The sequence below is a fragment of the Haliaeetus leucocephalus genome, unplaced genomic scaffold (assembly GCF_000737465.1).
Source record: "Haliaeetus leucocephalus isolate CR32 unplaced genomic scaffold, Haliaeetus_leucocephalus-4.0 Scaffold217, whole genome shotgun sequence".
NCBI classification, from domain to species: Eukaryota; Metazoa; Chordata; class Aves; order Accipitriformes; family Accipitridae; genus Haliaeetus; species Haliaeetus leucocephalus.
The window spans coordinates 2,100,893-2,113,241 of record NW_010972653.1 but is presented as its reverse complement, the minus strand read 5'-3'; the positions used below and the strand labels follow the sequence as shown (position 1 = coordinate 2,113,241).

Below are 12,349 nucleotides of genomic sequence, written 5' to 3'. Positions count from 1 at the left end.
TCCGTCTCCATTCCTACCATTTTTCCTTTTATTCTTCCTTTTCACTCTACTTGTCCTGTCTCCAAGATCTCCCTTCAGCTCATCTCAGTCCCCTCCACTAGCATGGATAAGCCCATGAGGAGCACTCATTTTTGAGATCCTTTCCTCTCAAGCTCAGAAAGATCATCCTTCATTTAAAAAGTAGAATGGCCTTAAATTTAAGTTGAAATGCTATCTTTATAAAATTTAATAGGTATGTCATATACATAATTCCTATTTTAAATTCCATACAGTGTAACGTAATAGAAGGCTGGAAGGCCTTTTAAAGGAGAAAAGAAAGTGTAAAAACAAAACACACAAAGAAGCTTCACTGGTTAAGTATACAGTCCTTACAAGTATCACATCATTAGTTTACAAGGTAGAGAAGAGTAATTTCTTACACTGCAGAAACTGTCAAGCTATGATTATAGCCTTTAATCTTAATAAGTCTTTTCTTCCACCCCTCACACCCACCTCCTCCCATGGACCTGGGTTTATCTGCCCATCCAGTGAAATGAAACGGGAATACTGCTGTCTTTCAACTACACCAGTTCCACATTCACCAGAATCCTTTGTGGCCTCTAAATTAATGAATCTCTACACGTTCCAAACTCCTCTGCAGGCAGCTTTATTTCTTTTGAACAAACATCCACATGATTAGCAAACACCTTTACTTTGACAGACTGCCACTGCGATCCCTGGGTTCACTTGGGTACTGCAAAGCTGCTTTGATAGAAAGCCAGTCAGGCTGCTGCCATGTTGGGATTGTTTTTACCTGCAACAAATTGAAGTTTCTGTGGTCATTTGTCCACTGCATCGCTTGTTGGATGCATCTCACAGCAGTGGAATTAATCACAGCATTCACTGTCACTAAAGCAGGGTTAGCTCAGAAAGTCCTCTCCATACTCGATGGTTTCCATCTCTCCAAGAAACCACCAGATTTAAGTTACCATCTCGCATGGCCTTATTTCCCACAATAAGGTAAGATATTATTCCCTTTCAGACTTAAAGTGTTACTTGCTGCAACCACCCTGCTCAAATGTCACGTCTGCTTCACGTTTCCCAGCAGTCCAGAAAGGGCTGGTGAACAGCGGCACGTTTGGGTCAGAACCACCAGAACCGGTGTACGCAACTTGGAGCCCTCGGGTCCTGGCACAGTGCTGACTGCAGCTAGGCCGCGCGAGAAGTGTGACACTGAGATCTGCCTCCTGTTCCCTGTAATCTATGTGCTAAACATGAGTAGCCAAATTGTCACGACCTCTAGTATTTCACTAAAAAGAAGGTAATCTTCAGTGACAAATTCTCCAGTAATGACATCTACAGATTAAAACCTCCTCGCTCTTCCCTGTCGCCCTCTGCTTCCTCCTCAGATATTGAAGCCTGCAGCTGTTCACAACCCCTTCGTGGTCTTCCTCATGTATCAAACCTTTTCGTGGAGCAGAGAGAAGTGAGAAGTTTAAAGGCAGTAAAACAACTTGTTGATGCAAGTACTGGCACCGATTTCCTTGTGTTGACACCAGTACTTGTTTGAGTCCACAGTGAGCTGATGCAGAGGTCTAAACTGACAGAAAAGGAGTCCTCCAAGAAGTCTTCACAATCCTGTAGATTTTCAGCAGCAAATTCCCTAAACAGCACATCCCAGATGAGTATAGGTGTTGATGCAAGAGAAGGGGCAGACAGAACTGAACTACCTCTTTGAATGGCAACAAGCTAATCAAACGACGATGCATGCAATCATAAAATTCAATCCTGTACTTAGACAGACCATGCAGAGTTGCTGGTGTGGTTCCTCTCAGGGAATATAAAAATTTAGGACAACTGAACTGTTACTATGTAAAATCTCAAATAACAGTGGACGCATTCAACAAAGACATAAACACCCCGTACAAAGTGAAGTCCAGCATATTGCACTCTTCAGCTTTCTCACAATTAACGTATAAAAGAAAGGGGGTACTAAACACAAACACTTGGTTATGTCTTACCTAGAAATACAATGGTTCCAATTCACATTCAAAAATCCACAGATGCGATGCTAAACATTCAACGTCCGTCTGTGATAAAAAACATTCAAGATTACACTTGGGATCACTGTGCTTTTCCCTATCTCAATTTTTAGATGGAACTTTCTATCTTAAAAAGGAAACACCCATGAAAAATGGAAATTTTCTTTGCAAAGTGAAATTTGTAGCATCCAAAATTTTTTTGAAGTAATACCATTCAAAAATGCTGTTGGGTTGAAATGATCAGGTACTTAAACTAAATTTTATCCCATGTAATTCTGCAGAACAGACTCAATTTAATTTGGATTTTATAATAAGCTGTTGCCAAGACTGGTACAGCCAAAGAAAATAATGTTCATTGATACTGGTATGCATTATATTAGGAATTGAAAGAAATAATAATGAAATAATGAAAATGCGAATACATTTCCAAAACGTTTAGCAATTTATAATAAAGGCTATATCTATTTGAAACAATATTTACATTGAAAGAAGTCTGGTTAAAGCGGTTTTAAGTTCAGAAATGAATTTTCCAATCTTTTGAAACTACTGAAATAAAGAATGTAATTTAGATGCCTAACAGTGATCATTTCATTCTGCAAGTGTTGAGGGGGGAGGCCGAGAGAAAAACCAAGGGGACCAGGTTCTTCATAAGGATCTATAAGGACAGCTGTTCTTATGTTACTTTTTCAACTCTTTAAATAAAATAAGTTACAGAGACACAAGTTTGCTCCCAGAACAAAGGTGAAGTCAACTTAAGAAAAAGAAATCCACTGCAGAAAAGTTTGGAAGTGATCTTCCATTTCAACCATAACCTCAACAACACTAATAAAACTCCATAAACATTCTTCCCAAATATTCTGGTTCACTGTCCTCACAACTATGGAAAAACAGAGGTCCATAAATCAGATGAATTAAGCTTTGACTTTGAAAAAACATGTGGTTGTGTTTCTGCAGCTATATTTATAAAGTTATGACTAAAAACTAGTTCTAATCTAATGATGGATTTTTATTCATTTAATTTCAAAATAGTAGGAGTGCTTGATGGCTGTCTAAAGAGGAATTATCTTTTAAAACTCACAGGTGGCATGGTGCAGATTTTTTTTTCCTTCTAAAAATACGTTCCTTACTGCCAATTATAACAATTCATTATAAAAGCATATTAAATTAAATCAGAATGTAACACTAATTTCCCAAGTAGAGCACCCACATAGGGAACTAATTAGGAATAACTCCTCTGTGTAAACAAACCTTTGTACCAATTAGTAGCTGGTCAAGTCAGGAAACTCCCTTTCTCTAGGGGAAAAAAGTCTATTTTCAGCATTGCTTTAGTTTGCTGCTGGCTGCACATTCTCTCCAGTTCTGTAGCAACGGAGGGGTTTTAGAACTTATATTTCAGAGAGTTTAATGGGAACCTGTTCAAGATTTGAAAGAAAAAAAAAATGGCAGTAGAAGGCGTAAAAAAAAAAATAAATCACAGAATTAGGACTTCAAAAGGGATGAGAACAAATCCTGTTCTCTGCCTAAGCCAATTCTGTCCCAAGGGTTTTCACAGACCAGAACACTTAACAGTGAAATGATTCAAAACAAACAGTGGAGTAAATGAAAAAGTACATGGGAAGAAGAATTCTCAGTTGTTGTTCTATAATAAGGAAAGCAAACAAATAAAAACCTCAAGGTGAGAATATTATGCCCAGATAGCATTTTGAAAACATCAGTTAGGTGCAACAGTAAAACTACGTAACAGGATGCCATTCAAGGGAGGCTGAGTATTCATTTATCATTTATGACATTCAAATCTGCTAGACAGGTGTTCTGTGCAAGACAAAAAGTACTGAAGTTGACTCTTACCTTGTTGAAGATGATCCAGAGCCTCCTGATAATTAGATAGGGGCTGCAATCTGTGGATTTAAAAATTTTTTAAAAAGAATTAGTAATTAAAACAGTTTCATTAATAACAAGTAAAAATCAGAAAAGTTACTTAAATGCCTTCAAAACGTAGTAATTTCCCTTTTTTTTTTTTAAAAAAAAAAAAGCAATGAGTATTGCTGCAAGGTATCTTCTACTGTGCCTTATGCCCAGAGCAAAAGGTCAATTAATCTCATAGTACAGCACATCACAGAGAGTTATGCAGCTTACATGGGAAAGAAGCCAGGAAGGAGGCATCAGTGAACGGGCAAAGCAGGAACACCTCAGGACAGGGGAAGAAGTGGAAGCACCTCACAGAACCCAGAAAACCACCATTCCCTATGGAGCGGTGATGTAGTAAGAGACAACTTCTGAGCCTCCAGCCCTACTGGGTTGCAAAACCCAGCTCTAGATACCATCATTTTCTACAGCATTTTACTGGTTGAAGATATATGAAAACATGACCCCTTCCCTCTTGACCCAACAAAAACAAAAATGACAAGTCTGAAGGACTCAGGAACACCAGCACTAATTAAATGAGCATCAGTGAGAAAGTTTCAAAGAGGGTATCCCACTTACCAGACCATGTTAACTCCCAAGCTACTAAGCGTTTAGGTATTTTGCAAGCTTCATGTAATTAAGGTTAACTGGAAAGAGTGGTTAAGCAACAACGCAGCAAGATTCATGTTAAACAGAAACCAAAGCAGATTTACTACCAGAAATGAGAGAAAGTGAAGGTGATAGATAGAACAGAGTGGATGAAAATGAGGAGAAAGGATTACCGGTGGGAGGAAGAGACTGGAAAGAACAGAAATGGAAACACTGCAGGTAAAGAAGGAGGACTGTGAAATTTAGGTGGTTGTCAGAAATAAAAAAGGTAGAATTAAGCTTTGAAAGGGCAAGTCTAGCACAGACTATGCTGACATAACATAAACTGGCTTTGGAGGAATATCACAACACAAAAAAAGACCCTGCGTCAGTTTGAGAAAGGGGAGGAAAGTATTTGTTAGCTAAATACCTTAAATACATTAATTAATCAATTAAATATCTCCTACCAAAGCAGACACCTGCAGAACTGTATTTATTTGAGCCATGACCTGATCCATTTATTTGATCCACTCCAGAAGGAGTTCATCAGTGTGAAAAGATCAGTTTTTAGTCACTGAAGCCACAGGCAATACAGTTTAATTGAATTCACAACCCATTATCACAAGAAAGAAAACAGAAGAAAAGGGAAAAGGGGAAAAAGGTACTAAATTTCCACTTCTTTCTGGAAGTATTAAATGGATATACAATTTCAAAGATCATAATTTGAGAGTGAACAACCACTTAATTCCCTTCAAATGCACAGGACATATCTCACCAAATTCTACAGAAGTATTTGAACAGAAATGTTTTTCAGGAGAATTAATTAATTATAGACCAAGACTTACAAGTTTAATTATGGTAAAAAATTGCCAGAAACCTTTAAACTGTTTGCAAGTGGAACAGAAAAAAATCCAGGCTAAAACTCTATGGAATAAAAATGGAAGATTGCTATAAGAAATGAAATAGCATAAAAGCTGTGAAGTAGAAGCAAGAGCAGAAGATAAAATATATTTGATAGATACTGTAGAATTTGTATATTGCAAAACAAGACAATGGGATTGTTTAAAAAACCCTGTATGTTCATCAGAGCACATAAGCCTAGTGAGCTAATTAAAAATCTTGAGATCTAACACAGACCAAAAGAAAGGTAAATGAGAATTTTCTTCAGTTATATTCATAATTTCTGTATTTTTATGTTAGACCAGTTTGTTCTGTTACGTAACTTAGCTTATTTGGAGAAAATTAACAGTGCTGGCAACAATAAGCTCTCATGTAACAGGTGCAAAATATACCCATAAAAAGCTTACAGACTGTGGCTGGGAAGTAGACAATAGCACAATAACTTTGGAAGTCGAACTGCATTTTTATATAGAAAACCTAAATTTTGGAAACAAAAAACCAGCAACTATCAAGGAGTATCTCCTGTTCAGCTGAACCATGAAATTACAAAAATTTTACAACTTATACAGCATAGCTACCCTAAGCACAACTTAAGTAGTAGCTAGCACTGAATTAGATTTTTAACAAAATACGCATTACATTCTGGAAGTCTGTTCTTTAACCTTTTTAAAAATTTATCCCAGATATCCGAATTTCTTTCGGTCTGAAACAAAATCAAACTAAAACAATCTCAAATGAGAAGTAAAAACAATGTCAGTCCAATTCATAGTTAATACAATGAACAGGTATGAAACATGCATTAAAAGAAGGCTATGAACAGATGCCAGGAAGCACTTGTTCTGCAAGCAATAACTCCGTGGAACGGGCTGCAAGGCAAGTTCATCGAGGTAAGACATTTGGACTGAGAGAGATGCCATTGAGTGGGAAAAAGCAAGTGCCATGGGAGAGAAAGAGGATAAACTACTCTGACTGAAAGAGCTTCAAATTTCCAGTTTTGGGTCTTTAAAAAGGAATATTCCTTTCAAAGTGGAGATAAACAGTCGAAGATTGATATCACAGTCTTCCATAGGAAAGCGGGGCGAATGAAGAGGGACAACACTGTTTATAAAATAACTAAATACCAAGATATTCCTTACAACAATCCGACCTAAACACGGGGTGAAGGAACATGTTTATGAGCAACTGCTCTTCTCCTCAGGAGAATCATTTCTGAAAACACCAGCGTGATAAAAATTGACAGAAATAAATAGACACTCTGGAAACCTTAGCAAAAACCTTAATGCTGTTTTAAAGGAAGGATGTCAACAAGGAGGCAAAGCATCACATGTTCATGCAGAAGAGAAAATTCTCTTCTACTGTTTTGGTAACATCCAGTAAGTCAATTTATCCCTAGTTAAAATGCATTTATACAATGAAACACAGAAGTCAGTTCAGTACCCTCAGCACAGTAGTCTGGGTGACCTGCTGGGAGTAAAGCTTATTATCCACCCAGGGATTTGAGCAGTTGTAGTCCACAACCAATTTGACTTAAGGCAAAACACAGCTGCTACTTTGAAAGTTTCCTGCTGTGTAAGAAATAATTAAGGCTGTATGATCAGTATTCAACAAAGCGTAAATAGCAAAGATGCTAAATTAATTCTACTTGCAAATAAAGAGTTAAGTGAAGTTGCATTACAGAATGGACTACATAATTTTGTAGTTCAAAGGTGAAACAGAAGCGTTAAATAAGATGTGTGCGTCAGAGGCCAGACTCGAATCCTAACTATGCAACCACAATATTACTTCATGTTCTAGAAGTCCTTTCTCAAGAAGTAGAAAGTCTATGTTCCAGAATGAAGTAACAAGTCTATATTTTGATTTAAGATATAAAAAATAAAAAAGGAGCAGCAGCAGAGCACACTTATCAATGTATGTACTGAAAAAGCACAGGCTCATTAAAGCCTTTACTACCAAGCTCGTACTATTTAAATATTATGCAGAAAGATGCAAGAGATGTTGATGGCAATACAGGTACTTCAGGACAGTTCATCCTTAGAGCATCCTGACCAGAGCTTTGATTCTGTCCCCACGCAACCCGCAAACCACAAACCAAACCAGGAATTCCCAGCCCAGGAATGGCACTTGGCCTGTCACTGTCCACGTGGGGACCAGGAGCTCAGTTTCTGATCGCTGGACCACTTCCAGGTGGAGGGATATGTGGCCAGTTCACCAGGCAGCCTACGTCATCCCAACAGCTATTCCTCATCTCCTATAGAAGAGAGGTGGTGAGACAGATGGAAGCGCTCCACGGACTAGAGTCAACCCATAAGTTGTCTCTTGGATCAGACTCTGCTAAGTCATTAGGATGCCAATAGCTTTAACACTGCTTCAAAAAAAAAAAAACCCAACACAAAAAAACCAGACAAAAAACCTCCCACGCCCTACAGGTTTTGCTAAATATAAAGTTAGATTTGCACCTCCTTGAGAGGAGGCAATCAGACAATTAGAAGAGGACCGAAACATCTGCTTGAGACAGGGATTCCCCAGACAAAACTTCCTAAGGATCATGACAACTCAGGTTTGCGCAAGCAGGTTGCTACTGCTCCTTTAGTTAACAGAAGGCAAAGCTTAGGACAGGGATAAATTTTACACTACTGCCAGGATATACATCCTCTGGTTGAGGACACTGTAGATGCCATCTGCTTACATTTCATTTATTCATTTTGATTTAAAATGCCAGGCCTTAATTCTTCATAATTTTTTTTTTAAACGAGCACTTTCCAAATGGCTAATTACACCTGTGTATTCCCTAGGGCTTTTCTTATAACAACAATACGAAACTCAATTATTCTATGATTTCAAGTTGCTCTGGATTATTTTTCCAGCTTTCCAGACACACCTTCTCACTTTCAGGTTTGACAGAATTTTTTTCTCTTACCTTTCTAAGCACACAAAGAAAGATAATCCTGCCATTGCCTTACCAAAGAAGCTGCTGAATCCCAGCTTCCTGGAAAGCAGGATCTGTGGCCACATATATGTCAGAAAATAAAACAGATCAGGGCACACAGACACACTCTGAGCTTGGAACCAGTGAGCATGGTAGAGCTCGTGGCTGTACAACTAAAATCCTATCCCTCCAAAACAGCCTGGCCAGATCCAAAGAGCCTTTTGGAAACAATCCATCGTCTCTCCTAACCCCAGAACTATGCCTGGGCATTATCTGGGAAAGCGTTAGTTGGCACAGGACAAAACTGTGTCACGAACAGTACTAAAAATGTAACAGTACAGTCGCATGCCATATCCATTCCTTATTTAGTTCCTACTATGAAAATGCATCACAATTATAGTACCCAGTTCCTTCTGGAGAACATAATTTTAGAAGTTAACTCCATATGTAGCCAATACATTTCAGAATTAACAGGTCACCTTTTCCAGGCATTATAGCTTCTGCCTTTAATATCACATCTTCACCTAGGTGATAGTTGCCTTCAAACCAAGAGAACAGAACCAAATAAATGTGTAACAGTTGAGCCTTTTTATTTCTACATGTATTATATGCAGCACACGTGAAAATATGTACTCTCTAGGTTTTGGAGTTTTTTAATGTGTTCAGACAGACTGAAGATGAGCATCTGACTTCTTCATTTCAGCAAGCCTGGACTGCTGCCAGTAGAACATTGGTCCTGACTGTCAGCTGGTATAAAGCAGGCATAGCTCTACTGACGGCATCCCAATGCACAGCAGCTGAGACTGCTTCTCCAAACTTTACCCACATCAGGGTAGCGGGCAAGGGAGAAATTCACTTTACAAGATTAGCATTTCAGGAACAAATCTGTGGTTTTTTTCAATAATTCACATACTTATATATGTCTTCACAAATTTGTTTTCTTTCTTCTAAGTCGGAAATCCCAACTTATTTACTTCAAAAAAATTCATGCAAACCTGAATCAAAAACATTTACTCTTATTTTGCACAAAAAGAAACACAAGCAAGAAGTCTTTGTAAATGCAACAGAGGCATATAAAAATTTTCCAAAGGAAAACACAACTACCATGGTGCAAATGTGGATGTAAATATTATACTTAGCAAGAATCACTGTGTTTAAAACTTTGTATAGATCTAAGTGATTATGCAGTACCACAGGATACTGAAAAATTACACTGACAGTACAAAAACATACACCACTTTCACAACCCCTTACCTACAGATCATCTCACTACATGCTTCTTCATTCCCAACTCTGCTTACCTTGGAGTATTCTTAAAAATGTGATGAATAGTATTGTGCGTTGGGTTTGCGTGGCCAGGTTCCAGCAGCAGGGAGACTACAGGGTTGGCTTCTGTGAGAAGCTGCTGGATGTTCCCTCCTTGTCCGATAGTGCCCATACCAGCCGGCTCCAAGATGGACCCGCCGCTGGCCAAGGCCGAGCCCATCAGTGACGGTGGTAGCGCCGCTGGGAGAACAGGTTTAAGAAGGGGGAAAAAACTTCTCAACAGCAACTGCAATTGCAGCCGGAGAGAGGAGTGAGAACACGTGAGAGGAACAGCCCTGCAGACCCCCAGGTCAGTGCAGAAGGAGGGGAGGAGGTGCTCCAGGCGCCGGGGCGAAGATTCCCCTGCAGCCCATGGGGAAGACCATGGTGAGGCAGGCTGTCCCCCTGCAGCCCAGGGAGGTCCACGGGGGAGCAGATCTCTACCTGCAGCCCGGGGAGGAACCCACGCCGGAGCAGGTGGGTGCCCAATGGAGGCTGTGAGCCTGTGGAAAGCCCGCGCTGGAGCAGGCTCCTGGCAGGACCTGTGGCCCCGTGGAGAGAGAAGCCCACGCTGGAGCAGGTTTGCTGGCAGGACTTGTGACCCCGTGAGGGACCCACGCTGGAGCAGTCTGTGCCTGAAGGACTGCAGCCCGCGGAAGGGACCCACATTGCAGCAGTTTGTGAAGAACTGTCTGCTGTGTGAGAGACCCCACCCCGGAGCAGGGGAAGAGTGTGAGGAGGAAGGAGCAACAGAGACAACGTGTGATGAACTGACCACAACCCCCATTCCCCGTCCCCCCGCACTGCTCAAGGGGAGGATATGGAGAAATCAGGGGTAGAGTTAAGCCCATGAAGAGAGAGGGGAAGGTGTTTTAAGATTTTGGGTTTATTTCTCATTATCCTAATCTGATTTCATTGGCAATAAATTAAATTAATTTCCCCAAGTCAAGCCTGTTTTGCCCGTGACAGTAATTGTCGAGTGATCTCTCCCTGTCCTTATCTCAACCCACAAGTCTTTCATTATATTTTCTCTCCCCTGTCCAGTTGAGGAGGGGAGTGATAGAGCAGCTTTGGTGGGCACCTGGCATCCAGCCAGGGTCAACACACCACAGTATTGACAAAACTGCATATTCTTCTGTAAAACCTTGACAAACCATTTATAACTGTTGGAGTACTGGCTGCCAATCCGGTCCAGTGAGTCCACCTAATAACCATCTGTTCCAGCCTAATAGTCCCAGATGATGAACTCCCACGCCCCAGTTTACGTGGGAATACTTTAATCATAGTGCCTTGAACTACAGGTACAATTTCTGTCTTTCAAAAAGATGAAAAGATGACAAATCCACCCAACAGTGACATCAACAGTCGACTAAAGACCATCACTCCAATTAACCAGAAAACTCACTATCAGATCTTCCAAGAAAAACAACCAAAAACCTACAACACACCAAAACCGCTCCCACATAAGTGAAGTAACAAATTTATTAAATCCCAGCGATGATAACACTGCTGGCATGCAACAGACATCTGTTTCTCACAGATCTTGGCCTACATCCTAGTTCTGATGTGGAAAAAAAATAATTAATAAACCATCTTGAAAGAAAAAGTGACTTTAGATCCAGAATTAGCATGGTCCTTTTGCTCTGTTCCCGGGATACCTATGGTGACACTAGAAAAGGATGACGCTAGGAAATGACTGCTCGTTACTGAGAACTTCATTTTCTCCAGCTCCCTTTGGACTCCTTGACAAAATGCTTAATTTCATAAGAAAGTAAATGCTTGGGTCGAAGTTCTCCACTTTTCACAGTTGCCAAAGAAAAAAGTCTGGTTTCCACAGGTAGATCCATTCTGCTGTGATTTCTAAAACGTCTCGTGTTAGACTGAGCAAGAAGAGAGACAGCTGATTTACATGCCCCCATGTCAAATCGTTTCACAGCATCAGTAAGTAAAGGGAACGTACAAGGCTGACGAAACCCAAGCTGATCAATACTGTGAATCATTGACTCGGAGACAGCTTTGAATGCACATGCAGGACATCAGCAGGCAGCACAGTTGAAGCTGACAGTTCGAGACCATCCTGGTGCTGGCTGCACACTCCGATGCCCAACCAGGAGCCCATCAAACACCACCTAGTAACCCACGGCAGAAGCAGGATCTTATTTAGAGCTGTTAATTGCCTTCGTTCTATGGAGAAAATGTGATCCTCATCAGTGGGAGGGCTATGTTTTTTGTTAGAATATATCAAAGGAAGTCAGGCAATTCTTGCTTTACTGTACACTGAAAGTCACCGTAAGACTGCAGAGCAAGTGGCCTCAAGGACTTCTCCAGTCACGGAAAGGCACTGAGATGTCCAGATTTGAATTCTGGGCAAGTCTTCAGAGAATCACCTGAATAGTCTGTTTTCTGGAAAACTGGACATGAAACTTTTTAACAGTGAAAAATTAAGCAATAAACTTAGGCATGCCTACCTACAGCCACTGGCACAAGATGGGAAAATACCACCCACAGTTATTCTTTGACCACCAGCAGGAAACTGTCTGCAGGTTTGGAGGACAGCCTAATCCCCGAGAACTGGGATTTTTATCTTCTTTCCAAGCTCATTTATATCCAACTTCCCTTCAGAACCTCTCATCCATATAGAAAAAAAAAAAAAGTTATTAGAAGAATGAAATGTTTTACTTCAATGTCAGTTGAAGGGAATACT

At 40.2% G+C, this 12,349-nt stretch overlaps 1 protein-coding gene across 2 annotated transcripts in view; it reads right to left on the bottom strand.

Annotated features, from left to right (window-relative positions):
• FAM49A (family with sequence similarity 49, member A) overlaps positions 1 to 3,921 on the bottom strand; it is a 41,119-nt gene extending 37,198 nt beyond the window's left edge. For both annotated transcript variants that reach the window (XM_010566651.1, XM_010566652.1), the window contains exons 1-2: positions 3,870 to 3,921; positions 2,001 to 2,069 (exon numbers count right to left, since the gene is read on the bottom strand). The gene's annotated coding sequence lies outside the window, so the exon portion shown is untranslated. The remainder of the gene's footprint in view (positions 1 to 2,000; positions 2,070 to 3,869) is intronic.
• Positions 3,922 to 12,349: the final 8,428 nt, after the last annotated feature.